The sequence below is a fragment of the Ovis canadensis genome, chromosome 5, assembly GCF_042477335.2.
Source record: "Ovis canadensis isolate MfBH-ARS-UI-01 breed Bighorn chromosome 5, ARS-UI_OviCan_v2, whole genome shotgun sequence".
NCBI lineage: Eukaryota > Metazoa > Chordata > Mammalia > Artiodactyla > Bovidae > Ovis > Ovis canadensis.
Window position 1 is genome coordinate 24,615,395 of NC_091249.1, and position 19,421 is coordinate 24,634,815.

General features: G+C 52.1%; 1 long non-coding RNA gene across 1 annotated transcript; it reads right to left on the bottom strand.

Annotated features, from left to right (window-relative positions):
• Positions 1-4,094: 4,094 nt before the first annotated feature.
• Positions 4,095-19,323, bottom strand: LOC138440832 (uncharacterized). The gene is made up of 2 exons (XR_011257148.1): positions 18,915-19,323; positions 4,095-4,404 (listed from the first exon to the last, which is right to left on the bottom strand). It is a non-coding gene; the product is annotated as an uncharacterized lncRNA (long non-coding RNA).
• Between the last annotated feature and the right edge of the window lie 98 nt (positions 19,324-19,421).

Here is a 19,421-nt window from a genome sequence, read left to right on the forward strand (position 1 = left end):
TGAAGGACTGACTGGGGAGGATCCACGTCCAAGCTCACTCTTCGTGGGCAGGCTTCAGTCCCTCACTGGCTGTTGGTCAGAGGCCTCCTTCAGCTCCTTGCAGTGTGAGCCTCTCCGTGGAGCAGCTCACAACACGATAGCTGGCTTTCCTCAGAATGAGCAAGAGAGAGTGAGAAGATACCCCAAACGGAAGTCCCTGAGGTTTTGTAACCTGGTCTTGGAAGGGATAGCCCATCACCTTTGCCACATTCTTTTTTTTTTCCAAGATTTTTTTTTTGGGGGGGGGTATGTACCATTTTTCAAGTCTTTATTGAATTGGTTACAGTATTCCTCCTGTTGTATGTTTTGATTTTGGCCGCGAGGGATGTGGGCTCTTAGGTCCCCAATCAGGGATCGAACCCACACTCCCTACATTGGAAGGCAAAGTCTTAACCACTGGACCACCAGGGAATTCCCGCCTTTGCCACATTCTGTTGGTTAAAAACAAGTCATAGAGCCCCATCCACACTCAAGGAGGAGTCACACAAGAGTGCGGGTTGATGGGAGGCATTTAGAGATTGCACTATGCACATAGGTCCAATGGCTGCATATCACCAGCACCTGCAACTCTGCCCGGCAGCTCCCTCTGGCTGCAGAGGCAGCTCAGACCTGCCTGGGAGTCACCAGACATTCCGGAGAATCCATTCCCCTGCGAGCATCCTTCAACCAAAGAACACACCGCAGCTCCCTCAACCCTCAAAGAGATGACTCTGAGGTGCAGGTGCCGCAGGTCTCCGGAGAGGGGGGAGAATTCAGCCCTAAGTGTTCCAGTCTAACCTGCTCGTGAATATGCTCTTTTAAAAAATGTGTTTATTTTTAGGGGTGGGATGGGGAGGGAGCTTCAAAAGGGAGGGGGATATATGTATACCTATGGCTGATTCACGTTGAGGTTTGACAGAAACAGCAAAATTCTGTAAAGCAATTATCCTTCAATAAAATAATTAGTTAAAAAATTTTATTTGCTTTTGACCGCACCGGGTCTTCACTGCTGCTCGAGGGCTTTTTCTAGTTGCAGCCAACAAGGGTACTCTCTAGTCGCAGCGCGCGGGCTTCTCATTGTGGTGGCTTCTGTTATGGAACACAGGCTCTAAGGCACACAGCCTTCGGTAGTTGCCGCACGCGGGCTCAGTAGTTGCGGCACACCGTCTTAGTTGCCGCTCAGCATATGGGGTCTTCCCAGACCAGGAAGGACCCTAGTGTCTGCTGCATTACAAGGCAGACTCTTAACCATTGGGCCACCTGGGAAGCCCTACACTCTAAAACAAACAAACAAATAAACATTTATTTATTTAAAATGATTGTGTGGGGTCTTAGTTGCAGCATGCAAGCTTAGTTGCCCTTTGGTAGGTGGGATCTTAATTCCCCAACCAGGGATCAAACCCACATGCCCTGCATTGGAAGGCTGATTCTTAACCACTGGACCACCAGGGAAGTCCCCATCAATACACTCTTTGCTGGGTGCCCTCCCTCCCCTATCTTCCCCCCTCTTCCCCTGCCAGTGCTTCCTGCAGTCGCCTTCCAGGTAAATCACTTGTACTCAAATCAAGGTGTCTCAGAGCTCATTGTGGAGAACACAGCTATGTTTGCTTCCTAGGGCTGCTGTAATAAATAACCACAAACTTGGTGGCTTAAGACAACAGGATTATATTGTCTTATAGTTCTGGAGGCTAGAAATCCGAGTTCAAGGTGTGAGGAGGACTGTTATCCCTCTGAAGGCTCTAGGGGAGGATCCTTTCTTGCCTATTTCCTGGCTTTTGGTGGCTGCCAGCCATCCTCAGCTTTCCTGGGCTTGCAGCTGCATCACCCCAGTCTCTACCTCCATCTTTTTCTCTGTGTGTCTTTGCCTCCTCTTAGAATGATGCCTCATCGTTGGATTTAGAGCCCACCCTAGGTGGCTAAGACAGTAGAGAATCTGCCCGCAAGGCAGGAGACCTGGGTTCAATCCCTGGATTGGGAAGATCCCCTGGAGTAGGGAATGGTTACCCACTCCAGTATTCTAGCCTGGAGAATTCCATGGACAGAGCAGCCTGGTGGGCTACAGTCTGTGAGGTTGAAAAGAGTCAGACACAACAGCATCTAACACTTTCACTAGGTCCAATACATACCATCTCAAGATCTTTGGCTAATGACATATGCAAGGACCGTATTTCCAAAGAAGGTAACATTCTGAGGTTCCAGCTGAACGTGAATTGGGAGGCATTGTTGTTCAGTTGCTAAGTCGCGTCTGACTCTGCGACCCCGTGGACTGCAGCACATCAGACTTCCCTGTCCTTTACCATCTCCCGGAGTTTGCTCAAACTCCTGTCCATTGAGTCAGTGATACCATCCAACCATGGCGCCCTCTGTCACCCCCTTCTCTCCTGCCCTCAATCTTTCCCAGCATCAGGGCCTTTTCCAGTGAGTCGACTCTTCACGTCAGGTGGCCAAAGTATTGGAGCTTCAGCATCAGTCCTTCCAGTGAATATCCAGGGTTGATTTCCTTTAGGATTGACTGGTTTGATCTCCTTGCCATCTAAGGGACCCTCAAGAGTTTTCTCCAGCACCACAGTTCAAAAGCATCAGTTCTTCAGCACATTATTGGGGGGCGTTTTTCCACCCATTACATAGTGGAGAACAGTGGTGCTGCCATTAACCGAGATGGGGAAGATAGGAGAGGTGCAGGTTTAGGGGGAGTGGAGGGATCAAGGGTTCTATTTCGGGACTTTGCTGGTGGTCCAGTGTGAGAATCCACCTTAGAATGCAGAGGACATGGGTTCAATGACTGGTCTGGGAAGACTCCACATGCTGTGGAGCAACTAAGCCCACGCCCCACAACTGCTGAGCCCTTGCTCTAGCGCCGGGGAGCCGCAACTACTGAAGCCCACGCCCCACAACTGCTGAGCCCTTGCTCTAGAGCCGGGGAGCCGCAACTACTGAAGCCCATGCCCCACAGCTAGAGATTAGCCCCCACTTGCTGCAACTAGAGAAAGCCCACGTGCAGCCACAAAAAGGCCCAGAGTGGCCCAAAGCACACAAATAAATAATAATCTTTCTAAAATGAGCTCAGTTTCAGGCATGATACCTGGGCATACCCATCAGGTTTCCGAGTGCAGACACCCAGGGAGGCAGCTGAAGGTCAGTGGAGAGGCTCAAGCTGGAGGTGTCATTGGCAGATACCATTGTTAGATATAAGCAGCATTTAACTCCTCAAGGCTGGTCAAGATCCCCAGGGAGCTGACCGGAAGTAGACACAGGAATAAAGAGGGCAAGCTCCATGGCTCTCTCGCCAACATTAAGGACAAGGGATGAGGAGGAATCAGCAGAAGACAATGAGCAGGGGCAGCCAGGGACGTAGAAGCAGGACTCAGGGAGCATAGCATCTTGGAGGCTGAGAAAACACCCTTGAATTCAGCAGGATGGAGCCCTTTCCTTAGCTGCGCAGAGGCAAAAAGCCAACTGGAGCAGGAAGGAGAGGGGATTCGAGGGGGAGGATCTGGAGCTAGGGAGGAGAGACAGCTCTTGGAACGATTTGCAGGGGACAGTGAATGTATTTGGGCTTCCCAGGCAGCGTTAGCGGTAAAGCATCCACCTGGCAATGCAGGAGACATAAGAGATGCAGGTTTGATCCCTGGGTCTGGAAGATCCCCTGGAGGAGGGCATGGCAACCCATTCCTATATTCTTGCCTGCAGAATCCCATGGACAGAGAAGTGTTTGTTTCCGGTGGCTGCTGTAACACATAGGCATGGTCTGGGAGGCTTAAATACCACAGAAAACAAAAAGCAACCAGGACTTCCTGGTGGCCCAGTGGTTAAGAATCTGCCTTGCAATGCAGGGGATGGATGGGAGTTCAATCCCCAGATGGGGTACTAAGATCCCACGTGCTGCGGGGCAACGAAGCCTGCGTGCTGTGACTACTGAAGCCCAAACACTTTAACTGCTGAGTCCACATGCGACAACTAGAGAGTACATGCCCTACGACGAAAGATCCTGCGTGACACAGTGAAGGTCCTGTGACCCACAGCTGAGACCTGATGCAGCTAAATAAATTTAAAAAAACCAGAGCAAAACCAAACCAGAAAACCTATGGAAATTTATTGTCTCACAGTTCTGGAGGTCAGAAATTCATAAGCAGTATCGTCAGGCCAAAGTCAAGGTAGCCCTTGAGGAGAGTCCATTCTTGGCCTCACCCAGCGTCTGGTGTTTCCAGGTGCACCTTGCTGTGTGACTGCATCACTCCCAACTTCTGCCTCCATCTTCATGTGGCCTTTTCCACTGTCCTGTCCTCTTCTCTTCTAAGGATGCTGGTCAGGAATTCCCTGGTGTTCTGGTGGTTAATGCTCCATGTTTCTGATGCAGGGGACATGGGTTCAGGGAAGTTCTGCATGCTGTGAGGTGTGGTCAAAAAAGGAAACAAACAAAACGGTCAAAAAAGGAAACAAACAAACAAAATGTAGGGACTCTGGTCAATAGATTTAGAGCTCATTCTAATCCAGTTTGATCTCATCTCAAGATTCTTTTTTTTTTTTTTTTTTCCAATATGGTCGGTCCTTGTTGGTTACCTATTTTAAATATAGCAGTGTGTACATGTCAATCCCAGACTCCCAATCTAGTCCTCTCTCCATGCCCTCTTCTCCTCTGATAACCATAGTTTGTTCTCTAAGTCTGTGAGTCTGTTTTGTAAATAAATTCATTTGTATAATTTTTTGACTCTGCATATAAGTGATGTCATATGATATTTGTCTTTCTCTTCTCTTAGACTTCCCTGGTGGCTCAGAGAGCAGAGAATCCAGCTGCAATGCAGGAGACCCGGGTCCGATCCCTGGGTTGGCGAGATCCCCTGGAGAAGCCAAGATTCTTAATGTAGTGATATCCGCTATGACTCTCTTTCCAAATAAGGTCACATCTACAGGTTCTGGCAGTAGGGATGTGGACGTATCTTTAGGAGAGGGGCCACCATTCAACCCACTACAGGGAGGAAAGGAACAGAGTTGGGGATGGGGAAGATGAGGCAGTGACCTTGACAATCCACATGGCCTCTGAGAGCTGCTCTTTCCAAATAGGCAAAACAAGGACTGGTCTTGGGACTAAAGGTTGAGTATGCACAAGACTGGCATGGCTCCATCTCATGGAGAAACCCTCTCTACCCAGAAACAGGGAGAAAGTCCCCAAGTCTCTGTCCACTGATACACACCAGTCCTCATCACCCACTTAGCCCTGGCCTACACTGGACCCATGACTTTTCTCCTGGATCTGAGCCTGCACCATATTCTTTCAAGCTTTAAGATGCTTGCCCAGGAAGTCTCCCCCTACCTGGATGGCATTCCCTCTTGCAACTCTATCCTCCAAGTTTCAGCTTAAGGGTCTCTTCTTTCATGGATGGGGTTGTAGTGATGCCCAAAGTCCCTATAGTGGATGCTATCCACTCCATCACACCACAAACTCTCTCTCCTGAAGAGCTTCCATGATTGTAATTGCATAGCTTCACACAGTTATTATTTTTTATTCATTTTTGGCTGTGCTGGGTCTTCATTGCTTTGCTCGGGCTTTTCCTAGCTGTGCCAGGCCAGGGCTACCCTCCAGTTGTGGTGCACAGGCTTCTCACTGCGGTGGCTTCTCTTGTTGCAGACCATGAGCTCTAGGGTGTGCCAACGTCAGTGGTTGCCGCTCCCGGGCTCTAGTAGGTGTGTGCGCGTTAGTCACTCAGTCATTTCCGACTCTTTGCAACACCACAGACTGTAGCCCACCAGGCTCCTCTGTCCATGGGATTCTCCAGGCAAGAATACTGGAGTGGCTTACCATTCCCTTCTCCAGGGGATCTTCCCACCCAGGGATCGAACCTGGGTCTCCTGCATTGCAGGCGGATTCTTTACTCTCTGAGCCACCAGGGAAGCACAGGCTTAACAGCTGCCGTGTTTGGGCTTAGTTGCTTTGCATGTGGGATATTCCTAGACCAGGGATCAAACCCAATCCCCTGCATTGGCAGGAGGATTCTTATCCACTGTGCCACCAGGGAAGTCCAATTATTTTAAATTATTACAATTTTTTACAATGATTTACGATTATTTTAAAATGTCAATCTCCCCCCTTCCAGAATGCTGGCCTAGGGAGGCCAGGCCTGAGAGACCACTGTGACCCTTGCATCTAGCTCAGGTATAGCTCACACACAGCAGGTGATCAGTAAACATGCCCAGGTTTCTGAAGGAATTCCTTTGTCCAGGTGAGGGGGATGTGCTGGGAATCAACCACTTAGGCAGGTGACTTGGTGTCTCAGTGATATTCTGGAATCTTCTTTGAGATAAGGGGACGCTAGGCACAAGTGTGTGCATGTGCGCACACACACATACAGACAAAATGAGCCCCCAGCTCCCAAATTCTCCACGGAATATTTTTTCCCCAGGGCAGAAAATGAACCATTATTAAAACAACATGGCAACCGGCTGGGAAAACCCATTTTCAGCGATTTATATCACATCACGTGGCTGCCAAGAGGAAATGGGAGAAGCGCGGGGTTTTAAGCACTGGGTGAAGAATCGCGTTCCATCAGAGGAGAACAGATGGGTGTTTTTTCTCCCCTCTCTCCCCCTGCTCGGGCTCCAAGTCAGGAATCCACGTCAGCCCTGGGTTTGTTCTCAGGTGTGACGGGGGGCAACTCTGGGAGGTGGGCCCCAGGGGACCCACCCAGGATGCCCTGTCTCCCTGCCCACTGCCTGCCCTGCCACCTGGGCTGGTGGGCTGCCTTCCCTGATCACCTTCTGCTGTTTTACATTTTCTTATCACCACCTGAAATTTTCCTTTCCCTTTATTTCCTCCCTCATCCACTGCCTCTTTCTTCGAAGGCAGTACCACATCCTGTCCCTTCATCGCCGGCGCGGAACACACAGCAGTTGATCAAATATCCACAGACATGGGCTAGCTCATTACCCCCGCGCATCATGTTCTGAGGTTATCATTTACGCATCTGCCCTCCTCGCCAGGCTGTAAGCGCACTCAAAGGAGGGGGCTCTTTCATTTCTTTCGCTCATCTGTGGAGCCACGGTCCTTCCACCCCCAAAGAAAGCCTGATCCACAGCCAGCCTCAGGGGTGGAGAGACTCAAGGCTGAGTGAGTCATTCGGCTGTTTAAAAGCCATCCGCGGCTTCTCGTCTTCAAAGCTGAAACCTGTTAGTGTGACTCCAATGGCCCCTCCCAATCTAGACCCCCAAAACACCTATTCAGTTTCATCCTAACATCCTGCACCTGCGCACCTGCCCTGGGCTCCAGGCCCTTTCTAGTCAAACCAGCTGGCTGATCCGCGGTCCCCATCTCACCCGTGGCGCTTTGCGCGGCTGCCTCTCTGAACCTCCCAGTTTCCACAGTTGGGTGTGCTGCGCGGTCGGCTTCCACCTTCTGACACCCAGAGCCCAATCCAGCCCACATCTGCGATTTGTTTTGCCCATGCAGGGTTTGTAAAATGGTAATAAGGTACCAGCTCTAAAATACCTGGTGATTGTTGCATAAAAATCTGTATTCCTGGCTTTCCATCAAAAGACATAGCCTCTGCGAATCTCAGAGGCAGTGCTCAGTAAGGCCGGCCCCCACCCCAGGACCCATGCCCAGGAGACAGTGCAGGTCTGCCGGTTCTCACATGGTGAGTAGTTTACGGGAACTCTGGACCCAGGCAGAATCACTCTTAGGGAATCTTCCGCTTTCCTCTCAGAACAAATCTCCTGGCTTCTCCACCTAGCTTAGTGTCTCAGGAGTCTGGGCTGTGTGGACCACACCGACGGGCTCCTGGGTCCTCCGGGTCAGGTTGGATTCAGCCAGTGAGGGGAGGGGGAGTGAGGGAGATATTTGTTCCCCAGTTCAGCCCCTGTGGCTTCTGAGGGCCGCTCGCGTCCCTGTTGGAGGTCACAGGTCTCCCCCATCCACACGGCCTGTAGTGTTTCCAGGTCATAGCAACTGCCCACTCCCCTTGCCCCTCAGACCTAGGGGTGCTAATAGCTCCCACTTGTCCTAGCCCAAGGCGTGGCGTTATTCCTTGTGGTTCCTGTGGTGCATCTGTCCATGCTGTGTAATGTTGTCCCATCATTTAACTCTGCTCAGATTACCCAGTTTGAATGTACCATTGGTTTCCAGCCCTACGGCCTCTCTGCCTCAATTAAGCCCTCTGGTAAATGGGGATAACACCTGACTGTAGAGTTGATGAGAAAATAAATGAGTTAATACTGTGTAAGGAAAGAACGTAGCAAGTGCTAATAAACGTTAGCAGTTATTATTATTCTGTGGCACAGTCCTCACCACTCCTTATTGCCCCTTGATGCTGAAGGTCACCTGTGCCATTGCTCATGCAGACGCTCACGCAGATCAGTGTGTTTGTATTACCTGTTGTCCCCGATAGGTAGTGGCATGTGTTGTCACCAGCTGTGTGATGTCACCCCTGCTATAGAGTTCCTAGGCAGTCCTCCACCCCACGGGATATCCATCCCTCTACACTGACCCCAGGAATTCGCTGGCAGTCCAGTGGTTAGGATTTAGCACACTCACTGCCATAGCCCAAGTTCAATCCTTGGTCCAGGGAAGTAAGATCCCAAAAGCCTCATGGCATGGCCTGTATCTGTATCTATCTGTGCACGTGTGCCCAGTCAGTCATGTCCAACTCTTTCTGACTCCGTGGACTAGAGCCCACCAGGCTCCTCTTATCCACGGAATTTTCTAGGTAAGAATACTGGACTGAGTTGCCATTTCCTTCTCCAGGGGATCTTCCCGACCCGGGGATAGAACCAGCACCTCCTGCGTTGGCACACAGATCCCTTACCACTGCGCCATCTGGGAAGCCCTGTTGTCGTTGTTCAGTCACTCAGTCGTGTCCGACTCTTTGCGACCCTATGGACTGCAGCACGCCAGGCTTCCCTGTCCTTACCGTCTCCTGGAGTTTGCTCAAACTTATGTCCATTGAGTTGGGGAAACATATATATACAGGAGTGATCCATTCATGTGTTTGGTTTCTCCACTGTACCATGATCCTTTCCAGGGGCTTTGTAAATGTTCAGAGAATTGACTATCAGGGCCTCTATTCTTATAGTTCCCTGAAGAGGAACTAAAAAGCCTCTTGAGGAAACTGGAGAGTGAAAAAGTTGGCCTAAAGCTCAACATTCAGAAAACGAAGATCATGGCATCCGGTCCCATCACTTCATGGGAAATAGATGGGGAAACAGTGGCTGACTTTATTTTGGGGGGCTCCAAAATCACTGCAGATGGTGATTGCAGCCATGAAATTAAAAGAGGCTTACTCCTTGGAAGAAAATTTATGACCAACCTAGATAGTATATTCAAAAGCAGAGACGTTACTTTGCCGACTAAGGTCTGTCTAGTCAAGGCTATGGTTTTTCCTGTGGTCATGTATGGACGTGAGAGTTGGACTGTGAAGAAGGCTGAGCGCTGAAGAATTGATGCTTTTGAACTGTGGTGTTGGAGAAGACTCTTGAGAGTCCCTTGGAGATCCAACCAGTCCATTCTGAAGGAGATCAGCCCTGGGATTTCTTTGGAAGGAATGATGCTCAAGCTGAAACTCCAGTACTTTGACCACCTCATGCGAAGAGTTGACTCATTGGAAAAGACTCTGATGCTGGGAGGGATTGGGGGCAGGAGGAGAAGGGGATGACAGAGGATGAGATGGCTGGATGGCATCACTGACTCGATGGACGTTGGGTCTGAGTGAACTCTGGGAGTTGGTGATGGACAGGGAGGCCTGGTGTGCTGCGATTTATGGGGCTGCAAAGAGTCAGACTGAGCGACTGAACGGAACTGACTGAGGGCTGCCATTGGAGAAGGCAATGGCACCCCACTCCAGTACTCTTGCCTGGACAATCCCATGGATGGGGGAACCTGGTGGGCTGCCATCTGTGCGGTCGCACAGAGTCAGACACGACTGAAGCGACTTAGCAGCAGGGCTGGTATAACAAAGGACCATAAACTGGGTGACTTAAAACAAGGGATTTATTCCCTCACTGTTCTGAAGTCCAAAGTTGACATCAAGGTGTCAGCTGGGTGTGCTCCCTCTAAAGGTTCTAAGGGGGGATCCTTCCTGGCCTCTTCCAGCTTCTGGGGGCTCTGGGCTTGTAGCCACATCACCCCAACCTCTGCCTCTGTTTTCACATGGCATGTTTTCTCCTGTCTTCATCCCTTCTCTTCATTTCTAAGGACACTTGTCATTGGATTTAGGACTCACCCTAATCCAGGATGACCTCATCCATTGAAAGAGTCTTAATTACATCTGCAAGGGCACTGTTTCCAAATAAGGTGACAGTCCCAGGTTCCAGGTGTTCATATTTTGTGGGAGTCACCATTGGCCCCTATCAGCCAGGACCCCCAGCTTCCTGGAGCCCTTAGCTTGCTTTCTCTCTTCACTCATTCAAATTTTAAAAAATATTTGTTTTTATTTATTTGGCTGCTTTGGGTCTTAGTTGAGGCATACGAACTCTTTTTAGCTGTGGCATGTGGGATCTAGTTCCCTGAGCAGGGTGTGAACCCGGGCCCCCTGCACTGGAAGCATGGAGTCTTAGCCACTGGACCACCAGGGAAATCCCTTGTTCAATTTTTTGAAGCCAGTGTAGACTCAAGATCCTGGAACCCCATCCGCTGGTCCCTGGTCCCTGGCTGCTCACAGTGGGTGGTTCTCCCCTTCCCATCCCCCCACATGACAGGGGGTGGGGTGGGAGGGAATCATATAGGTCCAAATGTCCCCCATGGTTTTGCTTCCAGTGCAGGCCAAGCTCTCAGGAAGCCTGCTCCTCTGTGAGCCCCCATTGCCCCCTTTCAGCTCTCAGAGAACATCCCCACAACCCCCCTGCAAGCACTGTGGGGGTGTTGATCATCCCTTGGTGGCGTCAGGCTGGGCAGAGCGGTTGTCATTTCTCTTCCACCCGTCAGAACTCTGTATTCCCTTCAACAGCTCGCAGGCTGGCCTCTGACCTGCCTGCGATTTCTTTCTAGGGCTGACAGGTTGGGTTAAGAGAGAGCACTCCCCTGAGCCAAGACATACTTTTTGCTTCAGCCCTCCCTTTTCCAAGAAGGCCCACAGTTCCCGCTTTGCCTCGCACTTTCTCTGGACAGAAGCTGTCTATCACCTCACTTTCCCACCATCCCCTCCCTCCATTGCAAAGTGGCCAAGCTGGCCGAGGCACTGGTCCTGTTCAGCTTGTTTGGGTTGACTCTATTGAAAAAAAAAAAAAATTCTGGGACTTCTTTGGCAGTCCAGTGGTTAAGACTTCACCTTCCAATGCAGGGGGTGTGGGTTCGATCCCTGGTTGGGGAGTTAAGGTCCCACATGCCTTGGGGCCAAAAAAGCAAAACGTAAAGCAGAAACAATGCAGTAACCGATTCAATAGAGACTTTAAAAATGGTTCACATCAAAACCTTTTTTTAAAAAATAATTTGCTTTTAAGGTAAAATTCACACAAGATAAACCATTTTCAAGTGAGCAATTAAGTGTGTTTTTTTATAGTGTTGTGCGACTAATTCCAGAACATTCCCATCACCCCAAAGGAAACCCCAGACCCATTAGCAGCCACTCTTCCTTACCCACTCCCTTCACCCCTGCCCCCAGCAACCGCTCATCTGCCTTCTGTCTCTCTGGATTTGCTTCTTCTGGACTTTTTGCATAAATGGAGTCACGTAACCTGTGGCCTTTTGTGTCTGGCTTTTCTCACTCAGCATCATGTTTTGGAGGGTCATCCATGTTGTAGGGTTCACTCTTTTATCGTGAAGCACGTGCTTCCTAAAATACAGCACTATGTCTTTTAAAAATATACTCCACCTTGATCACCACCATAGCTCAAGATAGAGAATATTCCAGTCCCTTGGGAGCTTTCCAAGGCCAATTTCTAATCATTGTCTTACCTCAAAAGATCACTTTCCCAGGCTTCCCTGGTGGTCCAGTGGTTAAGAATCTGCCTCGCAATGCAAAGGACACTGGTTCGATCTCTGGGCTGGGAAGATCCCACATGCCGAGGAGCCACCAAGCCTGTGCGCCACAACTACTGAGACCACTCGCTGTGGCTACTGAAGCCTGCATGCCTAGAGCTCACGCTCCACCACAGGAGAAGCCACTGCAATGAGAAGCCTGCACATGGCAACGAAGAGTAGCTGCTCCTCCCGCCACAACTAGAAAAAGCTCATGAGCAGCAGCAAAGAGCCACCACAGCCAAAATAAATAAATAAATAAATAAATCTTTACAAAATATATCACTTTCCCAGTGATCCTCACCTGAAACCGACTGTGGCCCCCCCACACACACACACAACAAGGGAAGGCACAACTAGGCAAGTGCTATTGGCATCTGGTAGGGGAGAGGACGGGGATACTTTTCAACATCCTCCAATGCACAGGATAGGCCCCATGCAGCAAAGAATCAGCCAGCCTCAAATGTCAGTGGTCCGTGGTAAGGAAGCTCTGGGCTCCCCAGCTCCACAGATTACTTCTCTCTGTCCTTGAGTGATAGGAATGTCGTCATGCGTTGCATCCTGTTTGTGTCCTGTAGGCAACACGCACAGGGCTGTGTATGTGTTCATACATTGTTCTTTTTCATCACTGTATTGTATTCCATTGAATTTACTCCCAATATATATTCCAAACAAATTTACTCCAATTAATTTCCCATTTGCCAGTCAACGGTCACATGGCCAGTGGCCAGTATCTGGTGATGGTGAATGAAGATGCTGTGAACATCCATGTATGTATGTCTTTTGGTGGCAGAAGCTCCCATTCCCATTGGGAATAAAGGCAGGAAAGGAATTGTTGGGTCACAGCAATTGATAGCAATTAGTAGATCGGTCTGAGAGAATTAAAGCTCAGGGAATTTTACACAAAACACCTGACTTCTAGCTTCTCTTGAAGAATCCGTACCAGCAATTCCAAGAGCCTGGCTTCCCACATGGTAGATCTCAGCTGAAGTTGAGGAGCAGCAAGTGGCTGCTGGCTTAAAAGGGGGTGCATCTCCAGCTCCCCACAGCTGTCACCCTCCCTCCTCACTGCCTCACACCTGCCCCGTTTCTGTTTTTTGATCCCGTGTCAGCATCTGGCATTGAGGGCCCTGTCCCTGGCACGTGCAAGGTCAGGCATCACTTTTTCCCCCTTTCTATGGCTCTACTGCGGAGAAGGCAATGGCACCCCACTCCAGTACTCTTGCCTGGAAAATCCCATGGATGGAGGAGCCTGGTAGGCTACAGTCCATGGGGTCGCGAAGAGTCAGACATAACTGAGCGACTTCACTTTCACTTTTCACTTTCATGCATTGGAGAAGGAAATGGCAACCCACTCCAGTGTTCTTGCCTGGAGAACCCCAGGGATGGTGGAGCCTGGTGGGTTGCTGTCTATGGGGTCGCACAGAGTTGGACAAAACTGAAGCGACTTGGCAGCAGCAGCAGCAGCAGCATGGCTTTACTGCAGCCTAGTCTCTCCTGGCATTTTTCTTGGCAACATTCTCAGAATCTCCTCTCTGCCCAGACCATCAGGGTCTTCTATGTTCAGCTGATGGATTCTTGCTGTCTGCTTACAAGTCACTTCCCCAGGGCAACCTTCTCTGAGCCCCCTGGCTGGGGAGGGCCTCTGGCCTGAACTCTCCCACAGACCCCGTCTTCCACCCCATACATCCGTGGACATCGTGCTGGTTTCCAATCAACTGGGACTGCCTCTGTCTCATTTATCTGCTTACCACCCAGGCTCAATGAACCGTGAACCCCAGCCATAGGGGTACAGGGTATGAAGGAGGGCCCTAGTGCCAGATTGCAGAAGCAAACTGGGCTCCTGCGTGGAGCCTGGCCTGCACACCTCCTCCTCAGAAGCTTTTCCCCCATCTCTGACCCATGGGGTCAAGATCTGAGAAACTATCCTCCTCCCCCCTCCCCCACAGTCCATACCAGCCACGACTGGCAAAGTGCCAGGCACCTTCTCTGGGGTCCCTCATTTCCCACAGACCAGGCCCACCCCTCAACCATCCCAGCGGTCCCGACGCACTGTCCAAATGTTCCCCAGTCACGTCCACCTCACCTCCAGGACCATCCCTGACTCCTCACCTGCTGACCTATCTTCCCTCCCTCAACTTTGCTCTATGCCCTCAGTTTCCCCTCTCCCCAGCCAGCTCCGGCTCCTTACCTGACTCCTCCAACCTCGCCGTGGCATTTTTTCCCTCCCCTCTTTCAGCATCCTCCACGTGGGACTCGCTCAGCTCTCTCCCTTCACCCCCATTTCGTCCCCCCAACTCCTCCCCCAGTCCTGCGCTCTTTACCCCGGTCCCCTGCCCTCTCGACCAACCAGAGCACCTGCTGGGGAAGAGGCGGGGCCTCCTCCTCACCTGGCGGCCGCAGAGCAGCGGGGCAGCGGCCCCTAGCGGTCGGGGTGGGAAGTGCAACCCAACTGGCCTCCCCTCCCAGTTGGTGCCTTACTGGGAATGGACCACCATTGCTGCCTGCCAGCTGTTGCTCAGACTGGACCTGGGTGGCTTCCTGGACTCTTGCTTCTTGGGAGTGAGGAAGGTGATGCGTCCGCAGTGTGACCCAGAGGTGACATTTGAGAAGTTCTGCTGGGGGAGGGGGATGCAAAGACTAAGGTGTCCGGTTGGCTGTGTCCCTAGGCTGTGCCTCAAATCTGACCCTTTCTCCCCAGCACCCTGTTCAGGCCTCCATCACCTCTCACCTGGATTGACTGTGGAATCCATCTCCCCAGTCTCCTGGCTCCCTCTCAAATCTTACCACAGCCAGAGGGTTCCTGTGAACATATAAGTCGGGGAGAACCCTCCTCTGCCTAGAACCTTCCATGGTGGCTCCCAGGTGACTCCGATTAAAAACCAAATCTCCCGGAAGCACATCAGGCCAGCACGATCTAGGATCTAGCCCATTACCTCCCTACCCTCACCTCCCTCTCTTTTTGCCCTCACCCCCTCCCTCCAGCCACACAGGCCACCTCATTGATCCTTTAACAACCAGCATGTTTCCACCTCAGGAACCACCTCTGCCTGGAACCCCCTTCCCCCAACCCCCGATCTCCCCAGGACTCCTTTTAAGTCTTTATCCAAATACCACCTTCTTAGTGAGCTCTTCCCTGACCTCCTCTTTCTAAAACTGCAGCCATCACCATGTTCTGTGTCTTCCTTAATTTTCTTCCATAGCACTGATCATCCCCTAACATCCTGTACCTTTTAATTGTCTGATTTCTCGTCTGTCCTTCTGATTGGAATGTCAGCCCCGAGAACAGAGAAGCTTGTCTGCCTTACTCACTGCTGTGTTCCCAGAAGCTAGCACAATGCTGGGCGCACAGTAGGTGCTCAACACATGCTTGTTGACTGAATGCGTTGCCTTGCCCCCACCAATGACAGCAGTTGGAATTAATCCCCACCCACACAATATCCTCCCAGCTCAATTCTGAGACCTGTTTACCTGCCCTTTTTTTGAACCAAGGCACACAGGACAGGATGGGGCTCCGGCAGTGCCCAAGGTGGGGGTACAGGAAGCCTCCAGGAGAGCCAGGGGCACACAGAACTCCACCCCACCCACTCCTCAAGGCTTGGACAGTTCACCATCCACTCTCCTAGCACCCTGCTCATTTTCCAGGGCCATTTCCATCATGCTTTCTGTGCCTGCCTTACCCACTGAACAGGGATGCCCCTGAGAGGAACTCCAATCTTACTGGCAAGACACTAGGGCATTCTCAACGTCTAGCCCCCAGCCACTAAAGGCTATAAGGGGTCCTCTGTGTTTGAGGAATAAATGGAAGGGATGAATACACTGACTGAATGAGAAGCCCCTCAGGGTCATACATGCTGGCCGAGTGGGCTCTAGGTGTATCTGGGCTGGGGGTGCCTGGTGGGCAGTGGAAGGCTGAGCATTTTTCTTGAGACCAGAAATGTGTTTCATTACCAACCCCAACCCCTGCACCGCCCTCGCATGGGTTCCCGCACCTCCGGCACAGGGACCTATGGAACACAAAGAAACAGGACACCCACGACTGAGGGCACCAGCCCTGAGGTAGAGGACTCAGAAGATCGGGGACAGAGGAAGGTGGAGGAACGCAGCACCCAGGTCGGTCAGCACTGGAGCTCTACACACGTGGACACAGGAGGAGGGCAGAGGGCACAGGTGAGTAGAGCTATCCACGTCTGAGGTCAGGGTGCGCCAAGTGCTAGATGCGCAGAGTGTAGGGTCTCCACGACGCCGGGGGATCCGTACGTGGGGTGTCGTAGGCGCGGGCCACCTGGGTGTGAGGGTTTTCTGGCGCAGGGTAAAGAGAAAAGTGAATGTCCAGTTGCCGGATGGACAGGACGTTGGGTATCCAAGACGCGGGTCACGCTGAGCGTGAGAATCCCGAGGTACAGGTAGGATGCGCAGAGAAGCGCCTTGGGAGTAGGGCGTCCGGGGCGCGGGTACGGACACGCGCGGTGCTGGGCGCCGGGAGCTGGGGCGAGACTGCGCGCGCGCGGGGACGCGTTAGTTTTAGGAGCCCGGCTGCTGGCGCGGCCTCCACTGCGGCTGCGCAGCCGGGGGTCTTCGGGGAGAAGCGCTGGGGCTCTTTTGTGCCCCCAGCCCCTACTCATCCTTCGCCTTTTGAGCCCCTCGCCCGCGAGACCTAAAAACTGCGATAGAATGGAGGCTACTGAAACCGATGCCGGCCACAACACGGGGCGCTCTGCTGACCACAGGCTTTGGGGAAAAAGAGGAGGGTTTGGGGGAAGGAAGTCCTAGCCAGGATTTTTCCAAACTGAGCCGGGGGTTCCTTAAAGCATGGCACTCCTTTCCCTCGTATAAATTAAAGACACCGCTTCTCGCAGCCCCTGAAGAACGCAAGTTAGTACCGTCCCCCAGGCACATTCATTGGTTCCGAGGGTCTCTCCATAGAGCAGGTGGGTGAGCTACTCAGGGCTGGACAGCGGGATGGTGGGAGGACTAGGAGCCAGGGGGCTCTGGTGATGCTCAGCCTTCCTTGAGCTGCACGTTCTTCCCCCTTTCAGTCCCGCCAGGTTTATAGAAAGCTGGCTGTGTGGATGTGGGGGGAGGGTTCCTGGTTGCCCCCTGCGGTACCGCCAAAGCCTTTCATGGATCCTACCAGGTGCTGCGGAGATATTTCAAAGTGGGAAACTGACGCGTGGAGAAGCGAAACCTCCCCCATTCTCCCATCCTGGTACTGCACCAACCATAGATGGATAGGACACCCTCCGCAGCCACCAATCTCCACTTCATACATATTTGGCCCCTTAGATCCAGCCGATGGGCCTGGCCATCCATATTTAAGGCCCAAGGTCTACAGACACGGAACCCTGGGTGTGAAGGAGGAATGAAGTTAGCTGCCTACTGTCTCCACCCTTGAAGTCTGCGGGCTCTATTTGGCCCCAGTTCCAGGCTATAAGAATCCCTGCCCAGTCCTGAAATGATGGTTGCCCACAGAAGCAGGTGGAGGGTGGTGGGTGCCATAGAGGTAGCCCCTGGTTACCAGGTCAGCCTGGAAGTCTGGCGTCTCTGAGCATGCTCAGTCCTGTTCAAGTCTTTGCAACCCCATGGACTGTAGACTGTGTCCGTGGAATTTTCCAGGCAAGAATACTGGAGTGGGTTGTCATTCCCTTCTTCAGGGTATCTTCCCGAGCCAGGGATCCAACTCACATCTCTAGCATCTCCTGCACTAGCAGGTGGATTCTTTACCACTGTACCACCTGGGGAGTCTCTGCTTTTCCCTAAATTCAGGCTTCTGGGAAGGGATTTTTAGAGGATGGGTTCATTCACTTGCAGATGTTCCTCTTAGGGTTTCTCAGATTTTTATAGTGCCCCTCTAAGCCTGCCCCAAGTTTTATCTATTTATTACCCCAACCCTTTCCATTGCTACTTCCATGCTGTTTCCCAATTCCTCACCCATTCTGCAGAGCCAAGTTGGAATGGCAATGCATTCTCTTCCCTGGAGATAGAGACCAGGGTTTGCCATCTTCCTCATCCTCAGCACATCCCCTTCCTCTATAATCCAGGTCAGACTTGTCTGCCCCACTCTCCCCACTATTGCCTGCTCTGTGTCTACCTGAGATTCAGCCTGGACTTTGTATGCTCTGGCCCGTGTGCTAATTAGACTGCCACTGGATGGTTCCCTTCCCTGAGGATCCAAACCAGGGATTTGCTCCTTCCCATCCATCAGTCTTCCCCTTGCACCCATCCTTCATAAAACACCAGGCTTCCAGGGCCAGGCTTCCAGGTCCACTCTCCCGAGATCCTCACCGGGTCTTACCTCTCAGGACCTTCTAGTACCTGCCCCCCTCTAGTTTTACCTCAGCCCCCACCCTGCACTGAGCTGTCTATTCTGCCAAAGTGCCTATTTTTGGCCTGGGGCCCGGTTTTATAGCCCCCACTGTGGGTCTTGGCAGTCACAGTTCTGGCTCTGGGAATCCACGCCAAGTCGGACTGCCTTCCCCAACCAGGGAGATGGGGTGCGGGGCTCCCTTCTGCAGCTTCAGCATGAAGCCGGCCCCAGGCCTCACTCGGCCAGATGCCTAGGAACCCGCTGGTTCCTTGTCCTACTTCAAGTCCACCGGCTGCAGTATAGTCGCTCGGCTGCGGAAATCCATACCGAGTTTTTGCTCTTGCCAAAAACCTAAAATGCAATTTTTTCTCTCGGCACCCCCCCCCCAACCCAAAGCAAGACCTTTGAGGCGTTTATAGATACTAACCTCCCCCAAACACCCACCCTCTCCGCTCCTGCGACCCGGTCAGTTCCCAGTCCTTGACCAGTTGCCACAGATCTTTAGCTAGGGTCTTGTCCCATCCCGCACACTCCAGTCCTGGCTTTACGGTCTTCCCTTGCCTTATATTGTAGGTCTGGTCTCCCAGGGTAGCAGCCTCCTCATTGCATTCCCTTCGCATCGCCCCTGGATCCTGAAACCGCTTTTACCTGCCTGCTTCGGTGCAGCCGGCGCTCCAGATCCTTTCGTGCCCGAGTCCAGCCCTCCTTTTGCCCCTCCTTCTTGCACGTCGCTGCCAGGAAGACGAGGGCAGCCCACGCCGCCTCAGCCACTAAATAGCCCCCTCCCGGAGCCCCCTGCGAGCCCAGGTCTGGAAACTCTAGGCCAGGTCTTGCTTGTTTCCACTGCATTAGGCATGACGCATTACTCCGTCTCCCGAGGAAGAATCCGGCCCGAAATTTGCGTGCCCGGGGTGCATTTGGCCCTGTCGCAGCTGCCTTCGTTCCTCCCATCTCTGTCTAATCCAACCCGGGTTTTGCAGACCCCTTCCAGATCGCTCTCATTTCTCCCCTCACCGGGCAAAGCGCCTTTTACTCCACTACCTGCAAAATCCGCTCCGGGTCTTCCTCCAGCCTGTCTCCCCTCCCCCACTTCCCGTTCCAACGCTGGGATCCAGCACATCTCCTTCCCTCTCCCGGTTTTTCCATAGGGACTAG